General features: G+C 35.3%; 1 long non-coding RNA gene across 2 annotated transcripts in view; it reads left to right on the top strand.

The window, feature by feature from the left end:
- The window catches only part of LOC104849111, an 83,963-nt gene that overhangs the window by 44,446 nt on the left and 17,994 nt on the right, over positions 1 to 21,523 (top strand). For both annotated transcript variants that reach the window (XR_776647.1, XR_776645.1), the window contains exon 2: positions 4,585 to 4,715. This is a non-coding gene — a long non-coding RNA (uncharacterized LOC104849111). The remainder of the gene's footprint in view (positions 1 to 4,584; positions 4,716 to 21,523) is intronic.

Consider the following 21,523-nt stretch of genomic DNA (forward strand, 5'->3'; position numbering starts at 1 on the left):
GTGTGTGTGTGTCAAACTGGAAATTTTACTTCTGAATCATTTTATGTGGAAGAATAATGGAATATTACTCAGCCATAAAGGATGAGAAAATAGATTCACTCATAGGAAAATGGATACATATTGAAGATATACTCCTAAATGAAATAAATAAGGCACACATGTGTGAATACTGAATAGTCTCTCTGGTGTGAATCTGCAATGATACAGAAGATCCTAATAAGATTACTCACTTTTAGAAATGGGAAGAAAGGAGCTAAAGGTGTAGGGAAGGTGGGATGCGTAGGGGCAGGGTAATAAGGGAAAAGAAAAAAATGTGAGATAATGAAAAGATGGAAATAAAGTGTTTGTAGATGGGGAGGGGAGGAGGGGGTGTAGGGAGGGCAGGGACAAGGGGAAGAAATGAGAATCAAGACCTGTCATGTAGAGGTATAAGATCCCAACAATGAATGTAACTGTACTGTGTCCCTAAAATGTACCAATAAACTCAATTAAAGCTGAAAAAAAAAAAGAATATTCATGTTGAAATTTTGCTCCAGGTATAACTATCCCCCTTGCCCCATTTTCAACAAAAGAACCTTCAAAGAACACCAGTTACATTCACTGAATTTGGTCATAAATTGCAGATACAAAAGAGGTTACAACTGCCAGGGCCATCCGCCTGGCAACTGCGGTCACAGCTTTTCTCACATCGTGTCCCTTCCATCTGTAAGAGCAGCCTTTCCCTTCCAAGAGACAATTTTATACTGAATCTGACATAGAAGGCAAATCCTGTTCTGATATGGGTAGGTGTTGACGTTTCCAAAAGAAAGTCACAGTGTGTTCTTTCCCAGGGTTCTGAATATGAGATACAGCACGGGCTCTGTTCACCTCACCTCTGACTCTTAAACAGCAAAGCAAGTGCTCTACACAACAGGGTTTGTGGCTGCATTTGTCATCACAAATAGATGTGTTGATTATAGACATTAGAGAGAAGCAAAGCCACACACTTCATGCTTTTGTGAGAGGGAAGCCAGCCAAGAATTCAAATAGCAAAAGCTCTCAAAGATGCAAGCCAGAAAACAAATAAAAAACCCACAATTATAGTGGAAAAATAAATTTTACAGCCTAAGTTTCAGTTCTTGTACTTGTCAGTTTGCTTTGTGAATGACTTCAGGATAGAAGCTTGATGTTGGAAGATCTCCACAAAAATGACATCAGGAAGGACCAAATATGTGTCAGATCAGTGATAATTGTTCATCAGGAGCTAGTTTCCAGTGCTTACAGTTATCCTTTGGAACCCATGGGGCTTTAGTTCCAGGACCATCCTCCCAATACCAAAATCCTCAGATGCCAACCCCTTATATAAAATGGTGAAGTATTTGCATATATCCTGCACATAGCCTCCTGTATAGTTTAAATCATTTCTTGAGTACTTATAAATCTAATACAATGTAAATGCTGTATAAATATTTGTTACTGTGTAATTGCAAAAAAAAGTTCACACATATTCAGTACAGATGCAATGATTGGAAGCCATTCAACTATTTTCAGTCCGTGGTTGGTGAAACCTACAGATGTGGAATCTGTAGCATTGGAGGGGCAACTATGTATTCAAATCCCTGATATATCCTGTAATATTGTGCAATTTGCTTGGAGAATACAATGAAGGTGCATACAATAAAGGTAGTCAAATCAATGGACTTATACTTACTACAGGATAAGAGCTAGATATGCCATTATACTCCCCAGAAGTCTTCAGACCTCATCTTACAGTTATTTCAGAACTCTTCCCTTCAAAAATTTTCAATGATTCAAAAAAATACAAATGCATTGAATGATATAAATCCCACCTCCACTGTTTCCTGACAACTTTCTCAGAGAGGTGCTAATTAGCAATAAAATGGTCCCTGAGCAGGATTTGGAAAGAGAAGGAAATCAGGTACTAAGACAGTCCAAAGTTGGATAGTCACCCAAAATGAATTGTAAATTACTTTAGCTGTCTTTCACAAACTTTCTGTAATGTTAGGCACTTTTGTAAGCAACTCATCAAATGGCATTAAAACAGAACTTTATCAATAGGAATTCTTCAGAAAGTTTTCTGGGCAAAATCCTCTTTTTTTTCTGTTTCTTTTTATAAACAAAAGCATGGTATCCATATTTTGTCTGTAAGATAAACATGTGATTCTCTTACCATTGTGCTATCTCTAAAATAACTCTGACTCGGAGGCAGATGTCATTCCATCTATTGTCAGCCACTTTCAGTGGCAGAATTGCAAATGAAGTTGTAACCAGGTCACGTGGAGGTTTTAGTCAACTCTCTAACATGCAATTTCAATTACCAAAAAAAAAAAAAAGAAAAAAAAGTGTCCTTAATGATGAGTTCAATAATAGTGGGTGTGGAGGCACTTAAAGTTCCAGTAACATGCCAGGTTTTGCACTAAGAAATTAAATCATTGAAATGATATTTTCTTTCAAATGGGAATTGAACAAGTAGAAATGACTCACTATATTTTCTAATTGCCCTCAAGACTAGGCTTTATGTTTCTTCTTCACCTGCCTGGGCAGGAGGCAAAAGAGGTTGTGGAGATGCTGAAATTTGATAAGGCTCAGAAATTTCTCAGTGAAGCAATTTTTGAGAACACATAGCTTATATTCTACAAAGTTTCACTGTTATATAAAATTAAACTTATGTACCACGGATTTTCATGAACGATTGAATCCTGAAGCCAAACGCCCTTGACTTCATTATGAAATCCCCAGATGCTTTGCCAAGGAGGGCTAGTTAAAACCAGCCCTCTTGCAGAGTTACAGATGAGGCATTTATCCTGTTATTCTTCATCAGGAGACTAGCATGAGATACAAAGTTCAAGGGGAGCTGGAACTTTCCAGAACCTGGGGGAGAGGTCACACACTAGTTCTGGACATGACAGTCAGAGTATAATTATTTTCCCTCAAGTTGGTACTCTCTGGGGAAAGTTCAGAAAAGTCATTGCCTCCCTGTTGAATTTCCACACATTCTTCAAAATTCTGCTCAAGTAGCATTCTTTGGGAATTTCCTCCTTTCTGTTGCCAAGGCACAACTTCTTTTTTATATTTACCATTCTCTATGCACTCTATTAACTAATTCTACTTTTATAAAAGAAAACAAATGTGTTTACTTGTCTATCACTTTCACTATATTTTGAGATTATGATGATCAGAATTTTTTCCTTACTTGTCTTCGTAACCTCAGGATCTAGTACTCTGACACATGCTTTTGAAGACAAATTGAAGTTTGATGCTGATGACATATTCTTGGATATCTTCTCTGAAAACACTGACTGCCATAAATTCACAACACTTTCACATATATCACTGCACTACGGCAAATCTTAATTATAACAAAGGCACATCTGGAAAGTAAGAAAAAGGAATGTTTCAGTCATAGTAGAATAAGATGAGACATGAAATTTAGCGTTGGCAAGGGTGATGTTCTTTAAACAGGTGTTCTCAATATTGAGAGTGGAATGTGCATATATGAATTTTTATCAGTTACAGATTTGGCAGGAGATTATGAGTCTTCAGAAGTAGCTTTAGGAAATATCCACTCTTTCAGTCTACCAAGCCTGACACCTTGGAAAGATTTTGCTACTGAGAGATTATCAAAACTCATGAGTTCTCTTGGCATAATTTTTAAAAATGCCATTGCCAAAGAAAGCATAATAATACAAGTGTCTACCGAGTTGCTGTAGAAAAGTGGGTTCATTTACCCAATTCAGGGATCTAGCTGTTTACACTTTCTTGATTTAATCAATTCACTTCGAATTCAGAACATCAGTGAACAGTCAAAGGGAAGGCTGAGTGAGATGAAGGCATGAGGACCAGTCCTAAAATAAAGAGGTTGCCAAATAGTCAGAAAAACAAAATGTAGAAACCATGAAAATGTTGCAGCAAAAGAAAGAGAAGTAAAGGCAAACTAACAGTATCTAATTCATTTGTCATTTGTGGCTAGATTCTCATTTCGTTTCAATAATAGAATTAACTTAACTAGGGAACATGGGCAATTCTACCTTCTTTAATATTTTTATACACTAATTTTTCAATATAGTGTATTTTAGTATTTATAATTGTGAACTTTTGACCTTTGAATCTATCCAAATTGATTTTATTTAACACCTTCTATTGAAACGTACACTTATAAGGCAGGAACTCTGGTCTAGTTTGTTGAGTGCTCTTAGGCTTTAAACAACACCTGCCACACTAGTATTTATGATGGATATGCAAATATTACTCATTTTACTGTTTTTAACAATGCTATGGTCAAGCCAATATATCTAGGACATAATTCAGGTCATATCAGTACTATTACCGAGTTCTTTAGTGTCTGGTCACATTTCCTAGGAGACAACTGGTTATGTGGGTGTATATGCCATAGAAAGCTTTTCCTTATCTGGCCCTTACTGACTCTCTAGTCTTCTCTTCATTCATTCATTCATTCATTCATTCATAGATATGACTATATATTCATTTCAAAATTCTTGTTGAAATTTGGGGCCGTTGTGGTGACAGTGGTGGGAGCAGGGCTTTAAGGTAATCAAGAGAGTAATAATGGCTTTATTGTGTTAGTTTTGGTTCTTACAGGACTGGATCAGTTACCTCAAGAGCAAGTTGTGACGCAAGCCGCCTCTCGTGTCTTGACCCTTGTGTATGTGCCTACTTGCCCTTCCACTTCCCACCATGAGTCGACACAGCACAAGGTGAGCCGGTGTCACCAAAAGTGGCTGCTTAATCTTGGACTTTGCAGTCTCCAGCACTATAAGCCAGAATAAAACTCTTTTCTTTGTGAATTCTTCAGCTTTACATATTCTGTTATAGCAACAGAAAGTAGTCTAAGTCAGCAACACTAATGATTTCAATGATAGTGGACAAAGAAAACCAAAGCTACTGGCCGGTGAGTTGCCCACTGACACCACCAATCTTCCCCTTTCTCAGCAATCTCTGAAGTTAATGGCTGCTTTAAAAAAGAGACTCATAGAGCCTTCTTCCTGTATTTGAGGTAATGCTGATAAATTGTGCATATCATTCCTCTATTCACTGAAGCCTTTAATGTTTTGTTTTACAAGTACTTGAAAAACGAATAGATTCTTCCTATGAAATATATCATGATAATCTGTGTTTCATGACTGGGGATCTTAGAAGAGAACCTGAAAGAAACCTGATGAATGTTAGGCTTACTGTACATTAAAAAAAAACAAACAACAACTATGCTGATGAAAAGCTACAACTGTAGACTAGGTGTGTGCATTTTTCTTTCACAAAGTCTCTCTAAGAGAGGTTTTATTGACTCAAATGCTTTCTCATTTTAAATTAAAACTAAAAATTTTAATTAGCTTGTACTAGTTATACTTATTATGGGGTATAATGTGCCATTTTAATATACGTACACAATATGTAATGATCAGATCAGGCTAATTGGTATGTCTAGCACCTCAAAAAGTTATTCTTTCTTTGTGTCTAAAACATTCAAGTTCTCCCTACTAGCTATTTTGAAATATACAATTAGTTGTTGTCACACATAATTAGGCTACTAGGCTACAGAACATTAGAACTTATTCCTCTTATTCAACTGCATTCCATGTACCCACTAACCATTCTCTCTCTATCCCTGTACCTCACCCTTCCCAGATTTTGGCAAATACTATTTTACTCTCTATTTGTATGGGATTATTTTTTAATATTTCACATATGAGTGAGATCATTGGTACTTATCTTTATATGCCTGGCTTATTTCACTTAACAACTATCCATACCATTACAAATGCCAGATTTGGTTACAAATGACAGATTTAGTGGTTTAATAATATTCCATATTTTCCTCATTCATTTATTAGTGGATAGAGACTTAGGTTATTTCCATTTCCTGGCTATTGTGAATCATACTGTAATAAACATGAGAGTTCAGCTGTTTCTCTGATATATTGATTTCATTTCCTTTTAATATATATCCATTATATATAGAAAACTGAGCTTGAGGAAACAAACTTGAGGAGGTTGACTAATTTGTCCAAAGTCGTATGCATTGCAAATGGTGGAGTCTATATATGACCCAGGTCTTACTGATTTCAGAGTTAATTCTTTTAATTATTGCCTATTCTGTCTCCCAGGGTGTCTTTCAGTCTCAGACATGGTAGAGATAAATGGGAGTATCAAACCATGAAAATATAATTAGCAAAAAGGAAGAAAAAGATATTGGGGGTGTCTGTTTTATAAAAGGCTTGACCTTAGTTTGGTCCCAATGAGGTCTTTTTCATGTATATTTGATGCTCTCATTGGGTTTTAAATCTTAAAATCTCAAAAACGATTACATTACAAAAACAGTCAGACAATCATTAAAAACACTCTGTAATAGAAAGGAATGGGAACTAATAGCATGTGAAGGGTTCTAAACTGACTTACACCAGAGAAAAAAAATTTAAATCAAATCACTTATTTTTCTCAGTGAAAGGAGATAAGATATTCTCTGTATTAAACAAGACTCTATCAAAATACAGTGGGAGACCAACAGAACTTGAAAATCAAATGAACTGTTTTGGTTTATATCTAGATGTCCCCTCAAACCTTAATGAATTCAAGTTGGAGGCTTTTGGAAGATGGTGGGATTGCAGGTGTGTGATACAGCATTAAGGGTGTGATAACAGGATTTTTTTCTCCTAAGTGGATTAGTACAATTTTCTCCTAAGTGGATCCCCACACTGAGTGGTATCAACCAATAGGTTTGTAGGCTGTGTGGAATAAAAGGGAAAGCAGAAGGAAGGCTTGCTGTTTCCTATCTGCCCTGCCATGATCTGTGTCTCCTCTGCTCTACCTCTTCTGTCATCCTGTCCTGTCTTGAAGCCAGCCAACTAGGGACTGAAACTTCTACAAACTGTGAGCTAAAATAATCTTTCCTCCTTTAACGTGGGTGTCAGGTATTTTGTCCCAGTTACAAAAAATTAAGATACTAACAGTCAACAATGACCATAAGAAGATGTAAAATTGAGGAACATAGAAACATTAATTTGTAAAAAGATTAAGAAAATTACCGTGGATGTGAAAGTTAATAAGAAAATTTAAAAACGAGAAAGAGAATGCCATGATAATGGAACTGTGAATGAATCCCCACTGATGGAGACATAATATTCTTTTTGTGTTTCAAGTGTGCATAGGCTCTGTAGTGATGTCACTAATCTGTGTCTTTGTCTTTGACAAGTTTTTCCCAAAGTCTACCTTTACAATTTTTAAGTAATAACTTTTTGGCTTTGATTCCATCATGTTTTTTTTTCTATTTTATTGCTTTCTGCTCCTTCTATTTTTCCTCCTATTTTTGAGGGGTTAATTTTTCTTTTACTAACTTCTTGAGATAAATACTTAGATCATTTGTTTTATTTTTTAATTAATTAATTTTATTTGTACATTTAAGGTATACAGTGTAATGACATTCATCATTAGAAATTTGCACCTGTACATAATCTATCTTGGTTCTTATTTTTTTCCCCATTCCCCTGCCCTCCCTTCAACCCCTCCATCCGTCTACAAAGACTTTGTTTCCAATTCCATTTCCATTTTTTCTTTTCCTCTCTCCTTCCCACTTCACCTTCCTCTTTGCACCTTTTCTTCCTATTTCATATTATGTATTATACCTTTTAATCCTATTTACACTTTCAGTTTCTCACACTTCATGAAACTATTCAATATTTAGACATGTGTCCTATTTATTTCACTTAAGAGTATCAACTCAATGTGCATCCATTTAGCTATAAATATCTCTAATTTCTCATTCTTTATGGCTGAGTAATAATCCATTTTATATAAAAATATTTTCTTTATTCTGTCTCCTGTTGATGGGCAGTTGGGCTGCTTCTTGGTTTTAATTTTTATTCTTGTCTAATATATACACTTAAGACTAGATTTTCAGTGAATGATTTTAGTTGCATTTCACATATATTTTCCTTAGTGTTAATTTCAAAGTATTTTATAATTTCTATTATGATCGCTACTTTGACCTGGAAATTACATAGAAGTGAATTTTCTATTTTAGAAACACATGGGAATTTTCTACTTATCTTTTTATTATATAATGATATGCAGTCATATCCTTTAATGTGTGATTGTCACTCTTAGAATTTGTTAAGATTTTTTTTTTATGGTTCAGCAATTTAGAAAAATTGACTGACTTGAATAGCTATTGGCTGGAGGCCTCAGTTTCTCATTGGCTATTGGCAGAAGGTCATGGTTCCTCACCAAGTGGATTTCCCTTAGTGCCCCAATGACACAGGAGCTAGCATCCCCCTGAGCAAAGAAAGAGAGAGAGAAAGAGAGAGAGGCCACATTCTTTTCATTAGAATTCAGCTACTAAATAAGACCAATTCTCACCAGGAGAAAAATTAGGCTCAACCTTTAAAAGAGGAGTAACAAAGAACTTTTGGGCCTTTTAAAACCACTTAGAGTTTTCATGGCATGTATTTTTCATTGTTTTATTTCCAAACTATATTTGTATATTTTATGTTTAGCCCATAATAAGAATATACATATTTTTATGCCAGCCTGCCAATCTTTGTTTTTTAAGTTTTTTTTTGCCAGCCCATTTTCATTTACAGTAATTATGATATAATTGGTTTTAAAGCTACTATATTGTTATTTGGTTTCTCTTTGTCCTACTGGTGTGTATTTCTTTTTCTTTCCTATGCTTTACACCGAGTTGACTTGAAGGTCATAGGGAGGGCTGCTCTACCTTTTTTTCCTCATTGAGTTTATTGGTACATTTTAGGTATGCAGTACAGTTACATTCATTATTGGGATCTTGCACCTTTACATGACAGGTCTGGGTTCTCATTTTGTCCCCTTATCCCTGCCCTCCCTTTACCTCCTCCACTTTATTTCCATTTTTTCATTTTCTCATATTTTTTTCTTTTCCCTTATTACCTTTCCTCTACCCTTCCCACTTCCCCTACATCTTTAGCCCTTTTCTTCCTATTTCACATTGTTAATATCATTAGGAGCTTATATACAATTATAGTTTTTCACACCACAGAAAGTATTTGGTATTTATACATGTGTGACTTATTTATTTCACTTAGGAGTATATCCTCAATATGCATCCATTTTCCTATGAATGAGTCTAATTTCTCATTCTTTATGGCTGAGTAGTATTCCGTTTTGTAGAAAAACCACATCTTCTTTATCCAGTCTCCAACTGAGGGGCAAATGGGCTGTTTCCAAGCTTTAGCTTTGATGAAAGTCATTCTCATCTTCCTCAGAGTCCTCTTCACAAATCAGCAAATACTTGTAAAGAAAAGAGTTCCCATTAGGAGCTTATTTCTGTATTTTTTTTCTATTTCTATTTCAACATTGTGGCTCTGTAATTCCTTGCTATTTTGTTGATTCTTTAAAGCTTTCAGCTAGAATATTTAAAAGTCTATTTCTAGTCATTTATTTGTTTGTGTTTTTGGTACCGGGGGTGGAACTCATGTCCTTGAGCTTGTGGGGCCAGTGGTGGAACCACTGAGTTACATCCCAGCCCTCTAGTCTTATTTGGAAAGGTTGTTCTGAATACCTCAGGTTTTCTTCAATGAAGTGTAGCTTTATCTCATTTAATTTTTAAAAATGGTGAAGTAATTATTACTAGACCCTTTTATCAGTGAGAAAACTCATGTCAGATGAGCCAAGCAAATTGTTCTGTTCCATTTAGAAAGCAGCAAGCTTATGGGATGGAGTTTAGGTCACTGGTAGAGCACTTGCAGAGCATATCAGAGACTCTGGGTTTGATCAAGAGGGCAGCCAAAAAGCAAACAAAAGGCAGGAGGATGGGAGAGAAGGGAGCAAGGGCAGAGGGGCACACTTAGAATTTAAACCTACTATATCTTCCTGTCTCCATAACTCATGCTACTTACATTAGCTAAAAGCAATATTGGCTAATATCTTGAAAATGGAACACATTGTTACATTTATATAATAATACCTCTCACCAACTATAATTGTGTCATTGGAGAATTGAAAGGATTTTCTTGTTGTATAGAAGTCATTAATTTCACTATTACATGGTGGGTTTGAGTTTCCCAAGTATTTTGATTTACTATTTTTAATTTTCTTACTTATACTGATTAGCAATCAGTATCTTGTAAAATAATGGTACTTTATTGTAAAGGCCTAATTTAACCTAATAAATGGTTATTTTTTAAAGTACACATAAAAATTGAGTCTCACTTTATGTTAAGTGAAATAAGCCAGGTCCAGAAAGAAAAAATAGCACCTGATGTCACTCATAGTGGAATCTAAATTAGTTGATTTTATAGAGATAGAGAATACCATGGTAGTTATGAGGAGCAAGGGTGGTTGGGGTGGGTGTTGAGGAGATGCTAGTCAATTAGATAAGAAGGAATGAGCTAAAAGAGAACTATTGCACAATACGATGTCTATAGTTAATAATATATTGCATTGTTGGAAAATGCTGAGAAGACATAAAATGTTCTCACCACAAAAATGATAACTATGTGATGTATTGCTTATATTAGCTAGGTATAGTTAGTCATTCTCAAGGTAGATACATTTGAAGAAACTGTGTTGTTCATGTAAATATATGTAATTTCATCTGTAAATTAAAAAAATTGATTCTCAAGTTTTAAATTTCTTTCCTACTTCTTCTTTACTTTTTATCCAGAATTTGCTTTAAAGAAACATTTTTGCTCAATCCTCATTTAGTACCAATTAAAATTCCACAATAAAAGAATGAAGTCTTTTGCATGAAGCCACATACCTATCACATTTCACCATATACTGCTTGTCTTTCAGGATGACATATTTTGAAAATTTATGTAGATCTTTAGTGTGTGTGTGTGTGTGTGTGTGTGTGTGTGTGTGTAATATAACATGCATTTTGTCTAGATAATTAAGCTTTAAAAATTAGTACTGAAGAAAAGTTCTTTCTTATAACATCTATATTTAGAAAAAGAAATTCTTTGCTCACTTTCACTGATAAGAAACTTGAAGAATATTTCCAGCAGCCTCTATAATGATGTGGTTAAATTTAAGTTGAACTCAACATTTCCGAAATAGAAAAATTGCAAAGACTAAAAAAACCCAAAAAAACAAAAACACATTTCTTCATCAAAATGGATTATGCCCCTGTGGCCTAAGAACCAGGGTTTCTGAGGTTACTGAAAGGTCTTTGCGTCACAAGTGCCCTAGAGAGCATCTGACCAATAAATAGACTTGACTGTTTTTCCCCTCATATGTTGATACTTATTTCAGTTACTTTCTCATCACTGAGATAAATCCTTCCAGGCCACGCTCCCAGTGACCCACTTCCTCCAAGCAGGCTTCATCTCCTAACATCATGTTTAGCTAAACTCATCAGTGGGCTAAACTACTGGTTAGTATCACACACTCACAATCCATTCACCTACCCAAAGCCCTATTTATGAGTGCATGAGGCTTTGGGGTGACATCTAGACAAAAACCACAACAGTGCCATGCAAAAGCAAAGGAAATAAGAAGAGCGCTCTTAGGCCAATGTATAAGGTTTAAGGGAGCAGAATGATGGAATCTAATTTGGAGTTTTTTCTTTAGAAACCCTAAATCAGATTAGTGTACTTTATCTTACTAGGGTGGAGAGATAGAGATTCAGAAAAGCGTGTCAGAGATGACAATACTCTATTCTGGGTGGTCAGAAAGGAAAGAAAGAACTTTTGAAGCAATGGAAAGTCATTCACTCTAAGGAAGAGGCCTCACCGGTCTTCGAGCTCAGTCTAACATGCTCTAAATCTATGGGTAGAGATCATTGTCAGGAAAGTGAGTAGGGTCAAAATTATATGCTGTATTTTTCCTTGTTTGAGGTAGCAAGTATAAAGGACAAAGAAAAGAGAGAGAAGGGGTTTACGGCATGGTACCTCCAATATCCACAGGATATTTCTCTTCACTGGAGCTTTTGTCTTGAAGTTGAAAATTTGTTGGATTCTAGAAGTTTAAAGTGACAGAGAAAGCAAAAATTGGCTGCATTGTGGAAAGCCGCCCTTCAGGGACACAAAACGTGGTCCCGTGATCCCTCACCTTAGACAGGATGACCCTCTTAGAGAGAGCTGGCCTCCTCTGCCTCAAGGGGAATCTGCTCAGTGGTGAGGTAACAACCAATCTTGTCAGATTGCTTCTGTGTGTGGTGACTGCTGCATTCCCAAGGTCCTACAGTTGACTCCTTATCACCTAGTCAGAATTCCAATGTTTTAAGACTTGCAATTTGATGTTCCTAGTGGGAAATGTTAGGAAACCTGGAAATGGAACAAAATCCCATTTCTCTTATGTGGACTGTGGGACTTTCAGGGGAGAGGGAGGATTTACTGAATAAGAAAAGATATTTTTACATATATCTGAATACAAAATACGGTGTTTTAGATATTGGAGCAGGCTTTTCAAAGTGCTTTTAAAACCTTTTCTTGGTTACTTCTTAGAGCAACCTACGGGGTTACCAATATTTTTATTTCCCTCAAATTTGGATCGCTGCCAAGAATTTGCTTATCAGATTATGCTCACACCGGTCTATTTAAGTGCCCCCCCCCACTCCTAGTACTGGGGCTTGAACCTAAGCAAATATTTTTAGGATTGTGGTGATATAAATTGTTGCTATCAGAGAGGCAAAACATAGCCCTACCCATGGAAAAGGGGCAAAATTTTTCTGTTGAGGCAAGGTAAAATAGTAATCTAAAAGAGCCCAACTTTTCAAATTGAAAAACATTACCCGCTCTTAAACTAAGGCAGCTTTCACATGCATATAGTAATTTATTCCCTAAGCAATTTTTAAAATTCATTAACCAGAGGTGAGTTGCTTACTAAAGATCACTAGTTGTAAAATGATTTTGTTTTGCTTTTTGAACAAGGCACTCAGAATCTCTCACGTCTTGAAAGTTGTCATGGGGGAAAAATTTCAGTGAGGAAAAAAATGCAAAAAGAAAATATTGGAATAGAGATTCTCCATAAATTGACTATGTTTGCATTCGTTGAGTTTTATGAGATTTTGCAGAGTGACAAATAATTTAGAACTGTTTGTTCTAAAGAGGAGAAGAGGCTGTAAGATGTCCTCAAAATGATTCCATATGTTAACAGGAGAGTCCCGAGGAAATTCAGTATATGTTCCATAACCTCAGAGACGAGCCTGCTGGGCAATGGTTTCTCAGGACATTAAAACAAAACAAAACAAAACAAAACAGAATGGCAGAGCTGAACTGTTTATTTTAAGCATGGAGGATTAAAATTTAATAAAAGAATAAACTAGGCTTTTGAATACCTTTTTTTCTAACTAAGGACTAGAAATATATAGGTTGGGAGTGGGGCACATGTAAAATTTTAAATAAATTCTTCAGAAGAAAAATCTCCCACACTATATTGCCAAGAAAAGACAGCTTGAAGTTAGAACCAAGAACTAGATGTGCTCCTGATTGCATAAAATATAAGCTACATATATACTTTATATTCTTAAACTTAATTTCTATATCTATGAAAGGGATGTGGCAGGACTGGCCCTCCTCACACTCCTCCCAATGCCACGTTTCCATCACCTTTCTTCTACCTCTGTCCTGAGGAATGATATATACCTACCTGTTCCTGCGGCACAATGAAGGCTTATCTTTGTTTATTAGTGAATCACCTCTCACCTATAGCAGAGGCTGGAGAGAGTGACCTAGATTCTAAAGAGAAAAGAGAGTTTAAAGAAAGTCATTTTTTAAAAGATCCCTAACTATTATGAAATGGAAAGGTAGACAGAAGAGAATCAACTTTGAGACGCCATCAAAGGAGAAATTACTACTGTGTAGCACTTGGTGGGAAACGGTCAATTTGAAAACTGAAGTAAAATACCATTTTGTGGATCTTTCATGGGTTGAAATTTTGAATCAAATGCCAAATGTGTGCGTGTGTGTGTGTGTGTGTGTACACTATATCAGCATACTGTATCAGCATGTGATTTGTTAATAGTAAGGGTGTTATTTTATTGATTACCAGCTCTTGGCTCTTCCCTTCACTAATAAGGAAAGTGACAAAATAAGGGCATAATAAACAATAAATGCTTTCTGAAAGCGAGTTTATTAAAACAAGTAAAGTAACAGAAAGTACTTAATTGTAAATATCTACCACCAGGAATCATTCTAGACTAAAACGCTGTCTTCATATTAGTATGCACTCAAATAATTCTTTCTCCTAAAAATGATATAAATTCAGTGGAATATTACTTCAGCTTCCCACAATGCTGGAGTAGTGGGAACTGGTTATGCATTCTCCTCTAAATTTTTGGTAACATATGAAAAGTAGTTTTTATACCCTGGCCAGTGCTCTATAAGAGAGGGAAAACAATTGAAGTGAGCCCCAGTGCTGTCTCACATTACTGCCCAGAGCAAGGTGCCAGTTTATACAGGAGGTCAGGAGCACACTGGACACATGAGTTGAAGACAACTGGAAGTCTGGAAAGACCAAGGTGGTTAGAATTCACAGGGCAGAGTATAAAAGAATAAATATGAGAGAGAGAGGAAGAGAAGGGTGAAGAAAAGAGGAAGAGAGGAGAGAGAGAGAGAGAGAGAGAGAGGAGAGAGAGACTTTTAGAAGGTCTCACTCAAGGTTTCAGTATAAAAACTACACAAGGCTAATAAAGGACTACCTGAAATGAGAAAGAGAACAGTCTTGAGATCTCGTACTCATGTCCATAGAAGCCAGAGAAGGCTTCATAATTCACAGGGAAGTGAAAAATTATTCAGAAGCTGATTGAATCAGTAATACGGAAGAAGTAGCTCTAGAGTGAAAGCTGCTGCTACATAAACAAGCTTAAAAGGAGCTTTGAAGGATCAAACAATTTCTAAGAAATTTAGCTGCAATCCAGAACAAATCTCAAGAATATTTGTAAGAGTAAAAAATTCAAGCACAACAAAATAAAATCCGCAGGGTCTGGAATCCAATAAATAATTATCAGGCTTACAAAAAGCAGAAAAAATACAACTTATAATAATAAAAAACACACATATCAGGTAAAACAGATGATAGTGGACGAGGGAAATAAAATAGTTGCAATCCTGTATATTTAATGAGGTTGAGAGAAGAGTTGAACCTGTTAATAGTGATATAAAAGATGTAAAATAAAGCCAAATTGAACTTCTAAACATGAAAATTACATTGCCTGAGATGAAAATATACTAGATAAAATTAATGACAGATTAGATACTGCAGAGGAAAAGATTAGCACACTTAAAAAAGGACATAAAATAAAAATGATCTAAAAGAAACACAGAGAACCTGAAAACAAAAAATCAAACAGCACTCGTAAGTTGTGGGACAATTTCAAATAGATATACATATACATGTAGTTGGAAAGAATGGAGAGGAGATAAAAATTATTTAGAAAAATACGGATGAAAACTCCAAGGAATTCAACAAGTCCCAAATATGAGGAAAAGAAAATATACCAAGATGTATCATAAACAAATGGAGTGAGGCCGGGGATTTAGCTCAGCGGTTCGGTAGCCTGCCTTGCAAACGCAAGGACCCGAGTTCAATCTCCGGTACAAAAAAAAAAAAAAAAAAAAAAAAAAAAAAAAAAAAAAAAGGAATGACAGCAACAAAGTGTAGGATCTTTTTAAAATAGAGAAGGAAGTGGAAGTATTATGTCCAGACCCAAAATTGCTAAGAATGACAGTACATTCAAAGACACAATGAACTATTAAAAACTCAAAAAAAAAAAAAACTACGACTCTACAACCAGTGAAAAAAATGGAAACCAAAGCTCTTCTCCTCCCTGACATGCAAAATCTGAAAACTCATCAAGAGCAGAATTCATTACATAAAATGTTAAAAGAAATCTTTCATGCAGGAGATGACACCAGAGGGAAATGAGAATCTATTCAAAGAAATGAAGAGTACCAGAGATGATAGTGACATAAACATGCACACACAAATGCACACACACACACACACACACACACACACACGGCTATATTTTTTAGGAAAATGTCTTTGAAGGTAACTAAGACAAAAATAACAATATATTATGGAGCTTATAGCATTTAGATATAAAATTCAAGACAGCAACAGCAAAAGGGCTAGGTGGGGACATAATTATACCATCACAAAACTCTTACATTTGTGTTATAATATTACTTAAGGGCAGATTGTACGAAGTTTACTAAAAGCCCTAAATCAACTAATAAAAATGTGAAACAAAGAATTTATCCAATAAACTCCCCCAAAAGATAAAATAGAAATATTTTAAAAACCTAATTTAATCTAAAGAAAGGAAGAAAAGGCAGGAAAAATAACAAACTGGTAAATAGAAAATAAATGTGTTGGTAAATTTAAACTTAATCATGTTAATGATTATATTCAATATAAATGATAAAATGGTTTATTAAAAGCAGAGACAATCAAACTGGACAAAAATTACAGCCCAATATCTGCAGTCTACAGGAAACTCTCCTTTAATATAATGGCAAAGCTAATTGAGAAATAAAGGTCAGGAAATACGCCAACCAAACTAAAAAGAAACTTGGAGTGAAGGCAGGACTCATGGAATGGTGGAGTAAGATTATTTGAAAAATCTTTACTATGAAAACAATGAAAAACATGTTAAAAATGTCAAGATCAATCTTTTCCCAATTCTGGGGGGGCGGGGAAACACCAAAAACCAAAACCAAAAGCTTACAACAATTTGAGCATATTTTCTTCAAGAAAATCTTCTGATCAGCTAGATTTCAGTAAGAACAGTGAACTCTGTGGCACTTTAATTTGTCTTATTCCCATCCTCCTCACTTCCGTTCTGTGATAGGCTTAAAAAGTAGCATCCTAGAAACACGGAGAAGAAAAGATTGCGCGGGAAGCTTCTAAAAAGGCTGTCACTCTTTGACCTGCCTGGAGTCTTTCTGGAAAGGACATTTACAGGACTTGTCACTCTGAGCTCTCTCACTGGGGCAAGTTCTTGTCCCCAGGACATGTGTTGAAAACAATCAGTGGCAATTTGGTTTTTCAGTTGCCGGAGGCATCAGTACCAGTTAGGGTACATCAGAAGCTGGTTAAAAACTTTAAAGGGAGGTCATGGGGACTACAAAGTCCATGAGAGTCCATGGTGAAAAAGTTTGGTGCATTTTTCAAGCTCTAGAAGGCCATGCACATGTGCAGGGTTATGTGAAAGCCTAGAAAATAATTAAGGTCATAATTTTTCAACTCTGATACTGAGGGCATGTGTAAAGCAGGAAGTAAAAGATAAGGCAGAGTTGGAGATCGCAGGGATGTTAAATGTGTATCCCAGACAACACAAAAGTCATTAGCAATGAGTTTAAGACTTACTGGCTTAAACTATTTAAAGAAATATCTGTCCAAGATCTAGTTGATCTGCCAACCAGAAACAGACTTCAGCAACAGCATATGACAAGGAATACAGACTTCAGAAGCTTTGAAAATAAAAAGCTTCACAAATACCTAAAATAACACATTAAAACAGCAGCAAAACCCAGCAATGATAAAAAAAATACCCAAGAAATAATTTTGGGGGAATGAAGTATAATTTCTTGAGTTGCCTCATTAACTTAAATGTCCAGTTTATAAAAATAAGACACACAAAGAAACATGAAAATATGGCCCACCAAGCAGGGAACAAGAAGAAGTCAACAGAAACTCTCTCCAAGGATGTTCATATGTCAGATTTACTAGACAAAGACTTAGTTCAGTCATTATAACTATGTTCTAGGAACTAAAGGAAATTATACTATCATAAAGTATGAGAAAAATTTCACCAACAGACTATAAATAAAGTGATAGAAACCATAAAAAAGATTCAAATTGGGAGTCTGCTGTTGAAAGTAGAATAATTGATATAAATATTTTTAATTCATTTTATTGGTACATTTTAGGTATATGATATAATGACATTCATCATTGGAAATTTGTACCTTTACACAATATATCTTGGTTCTTATTTTTTCCCCATTTTCCTGCCCTCCCTTCAACCCTTCCACTCCTCCTTTTTTACAAAGACTTTATTTCCATTTTTTCCTTTTCTCATATTAATTCCATTCCCTTCTTTCCTTTCTGCAACCCCTTCCATTTTCCCTTCCCTTTTGGACCTTTTCTTCCTATATCACAGTATGTATTATGCCTTTTGATCTTTATGTACACTTTCAGTTTCTCACACTAGAGAAACTATTCAATATTTATACATGTCAGTCTTATTTATTTCCACTTAGGAGTATGACCTCAATGTGCATCCATTTGGCTATAGATGTCTCTAGTTTCTCATTCTTTATGGCTCAGTAGTACTCCATTTTGTAAAAAAAAAATGAAACCACGTTTTCTTTATCAAGTCTCCAGTTGATGGGCATTTGGGCTGCTTCCAAGTTTTAGCTATAGTAAACTGTGCTGCTATGAACATGGGTGTGCATATATCACTGTAGTATGATTCTTTTAATACTTTTGGGAAGATACCCAACAGAGGTATAGCTGGGTCAAGTGGGACCTCTAATCCTTGTTCTTTGAGGTAGCTTTATGCTAATTTTCACAGTGGTTGCCCTAGTCTACACTCCCACCAATAGTGCTGAAAGGTTCCTTTTGCCTCATAGCCCAGCCAGCATTTGTTATTAATTGATTTCATGATAGCAGGCATTCATTCTGGAATGAGGTAAAATCTCAGTGTTGCTTTCATTTGCATTTCTCAAATGACCAGTGATGTTGAATACTTTTTCATATGTTTATTTTCTATTTCTGCTTCTTTTTGTGAGAAATGTCTTTTCATTTCAGATGCCCAATTTTGGAATGGGTCTTTAAATTTGGGAGGTCTGATTTTTTTTTTTACATTTTTAATATATTCTAGATAGTAGACCTTTGTTCGAGGAACAGCTGGTAAATTTTTTTCCCACATTGTGCATTGTTTCTTCATGCTGTTGGTGGTTTCTCTTGCAGTGCAGAAGCTTTTAAATAAGAAGAGATCCCACTTGTTGATTCTTTGTGCTAGTCAACATGCAATTGAGGTTTTGTTTATGAAATGTTTTCTGTGCTAATGTATTCAGATTTCCACCTTACCTCTCTTCTAGCCAGCTTAGTGTTTTTTTTTCCTCATTGAGTTTTTTGGTACATTTTAGGTATACAGTACAATTACATTCATTATTGGGATCTTGTACCTTTACATGACAGGTCTTTGTTCTCATTTTTTCCCCTTGTCCCTGCCCTCCCTTCACCCCCTGCTCCCCTCCCCATTTACAAACACTTTATTTCCATTTTTTCATTTTCTCCTATTTTTTTATTTTCCCTTATTCCCTTTCCCCTACCCTTCTCATTTTCCCTACACCTTTAGCCCTTTTCTTCCTATTTCACATTGTCATTATGATTTTATGTACTATTATAGCTTATTCACACCAGAGAAACTATTCAGTATTTACACATGTGTTACTTATTTATTTCACTTAGGAGTATATCCTCAATATGTATCCATTTTCCTATGAATAAATCTTTTTTTTGTTTTTTTGTATCAGGGATCAAACTCAGCTCCTTGCACTCGCGAAGCAGGTGGCGGAACCCCTGAGCTAAATCCCTGGCCCAATGCTTAGATATTAAATTCATTTCAATTTTAGTTTAGTGCATGGTTATACATAGGTATAATTTTAATCTTTGGTAAAATGAACCCTAATTTTTCCAGCACCATTTATTCAAGAAGTTATCTTTCCTCCAGTGAGGTGTTACTTTGCTAGTACTGTGTTGTTTTTATTACAGTAGCTTTGTAGTATAGTTTCAAATTGGGGATTGTACCACTACCTTGTCTTTGTTGCCTAGAATTACTTTTCTATTCTAGGTATCTTCTTGGTGCAATGAATTTTTTGATTGTTTTCTCAAGGTTTGTATGCTGTGGGAATTTCAGTTGGGATTGCATTGAATCTATATGGCAGTTTTGAAAGTATGGCCATTTTCACTGTATGGGTTCTTCCTACAAGAATATCTTTCCATTTTCTGATATCCTCTTTGATCTCTTTTTTCAGAGTGTTATGGTTTTCAGAGTAGAGATCTTTGATGTCTTTCAGTGGATTGACTCTTTGGTATTTTATTTATTTTTTTATTCTATTGTGAAGGGAGTTGTTTCTCTAGTTCCTATCTCAGTGAATTTGTTGTTTGTATATGGGAAGGCTATGATAGTTTTGGTTGACCTTGTATCCAGCTACTTTACTGAATTTGGTTATTAAGTCTAAAGCACTTTTGATGGAGTTCTTGGGATCTTCTATATAGAGTATCATGTCATCTGAAAATAATGACAATTTGACTTCTTAGTTTCCTATCTTTATTCCTTTTATTTCTTTCTCTTGTCTAATTGATATGGCTAATATTTCCAGAACTATATTGAATAGGAGTGGTGATAGTGGACATCCTTGTCTTATTCCTGATTTTAGTGTGAAAGATTTCAATTTTTGGATCATTTAGTATGATATTGGCTGTTGGTTTTTCATAGATGGTTTCTATCAGGTTGAGGTGGAGACTGTCTATTCCAATTTTCTGTGGGATTTTTACCATGAATGTTTGATTAATTTTGTCAAATGCTTTTTCTGCATGTATTGAGATGATCATATGTTTTTGTCCTTGGCTCTAGTAATATAGTGCATTACATTTATTGATTTGTATATGTTGAACCATCCCTACATCCCTGGGATGAATCCCACTTGGTCAGCATGTATGACTTCTTGATGATCTTCTGCATTCTCTTTGCCAGTATCTTATTGAGGATTTTTGCATCATTGTTCATTAGTGAGATTGGCTATTATTCTCTTTTTCAGTTGGGTATTTCTCTGATTTTGGGATGAAGGTGATGGTTGCTTCCAGGAATGAATTTGGAGGTATTGTTTCCCTTTCTTTCACTGAAGAGTTTAAACAGTAGTGGCAATTATTATTCTCCAAATGTCTTTTAGAATTCAGCAGTGAAGCCATCAGGACTTGGGTTTTTCTTAGTTGGTAAGTTTTTAATTACATTTTCAATTTCATTCATTGATATTGGGTTGTTTAGAATTTTTAGGTCTTCTTCATTCAACTTTGGAAATTTGTATGTATCTAGGAATCTTGCCATTTCTTCTGTGTTTTCCCTCTTATTGGTGTATAGGTTCTCAAAGTAGGTATAGATGTTTCCCTGGATTTCTGCTGGGTCTGTTTGAATTTCACCTTTTTCATTCCTAATTACATGAATTTGAGCCTTTTCTTTCCTTTTTTGATCAGGTTGGCTAAGGGTTTATCAATTTTGTTTATTCTTTCAAAAAACCAACTCTTGGATTCATTGATTTTTTTATATTGTTCTCTTAGTCTCCATTGCATTGATTTCTGCTCTGATATTTTTTTATATATATATACATACATATATATATAATTGACATCCTTATATTAGCTTTGGGTTTGTCCTGCTCTTCTTTGTCTAGAAGATTGAGGTTCAGCATCATGTTGTTTATTTGAGCTCACTCTGTTTTCCTAATGAGTATGCACTGCTCTGAATTTCCCTTTAAAACTGCTCTTATTGTGTCCCATAAATTTCTATGTGTTATAT

Source organism: Fukomys damarensis, unplaced genomic scaffold (genome assembly GCF_012274545.1).
Source record: "Fukomys damarensis isolate Sample0158 unplaced genomic scaffold, DMR_v1.0_HiC HiC_scaffold_1, whole genome shotgun sequence".
Lineage (NCBI taxonomy): Eukaryota > Metazoa > Chordata > Mammalia > Rodentia > Bathyergidae > Fukomys > Fukomys damarensis.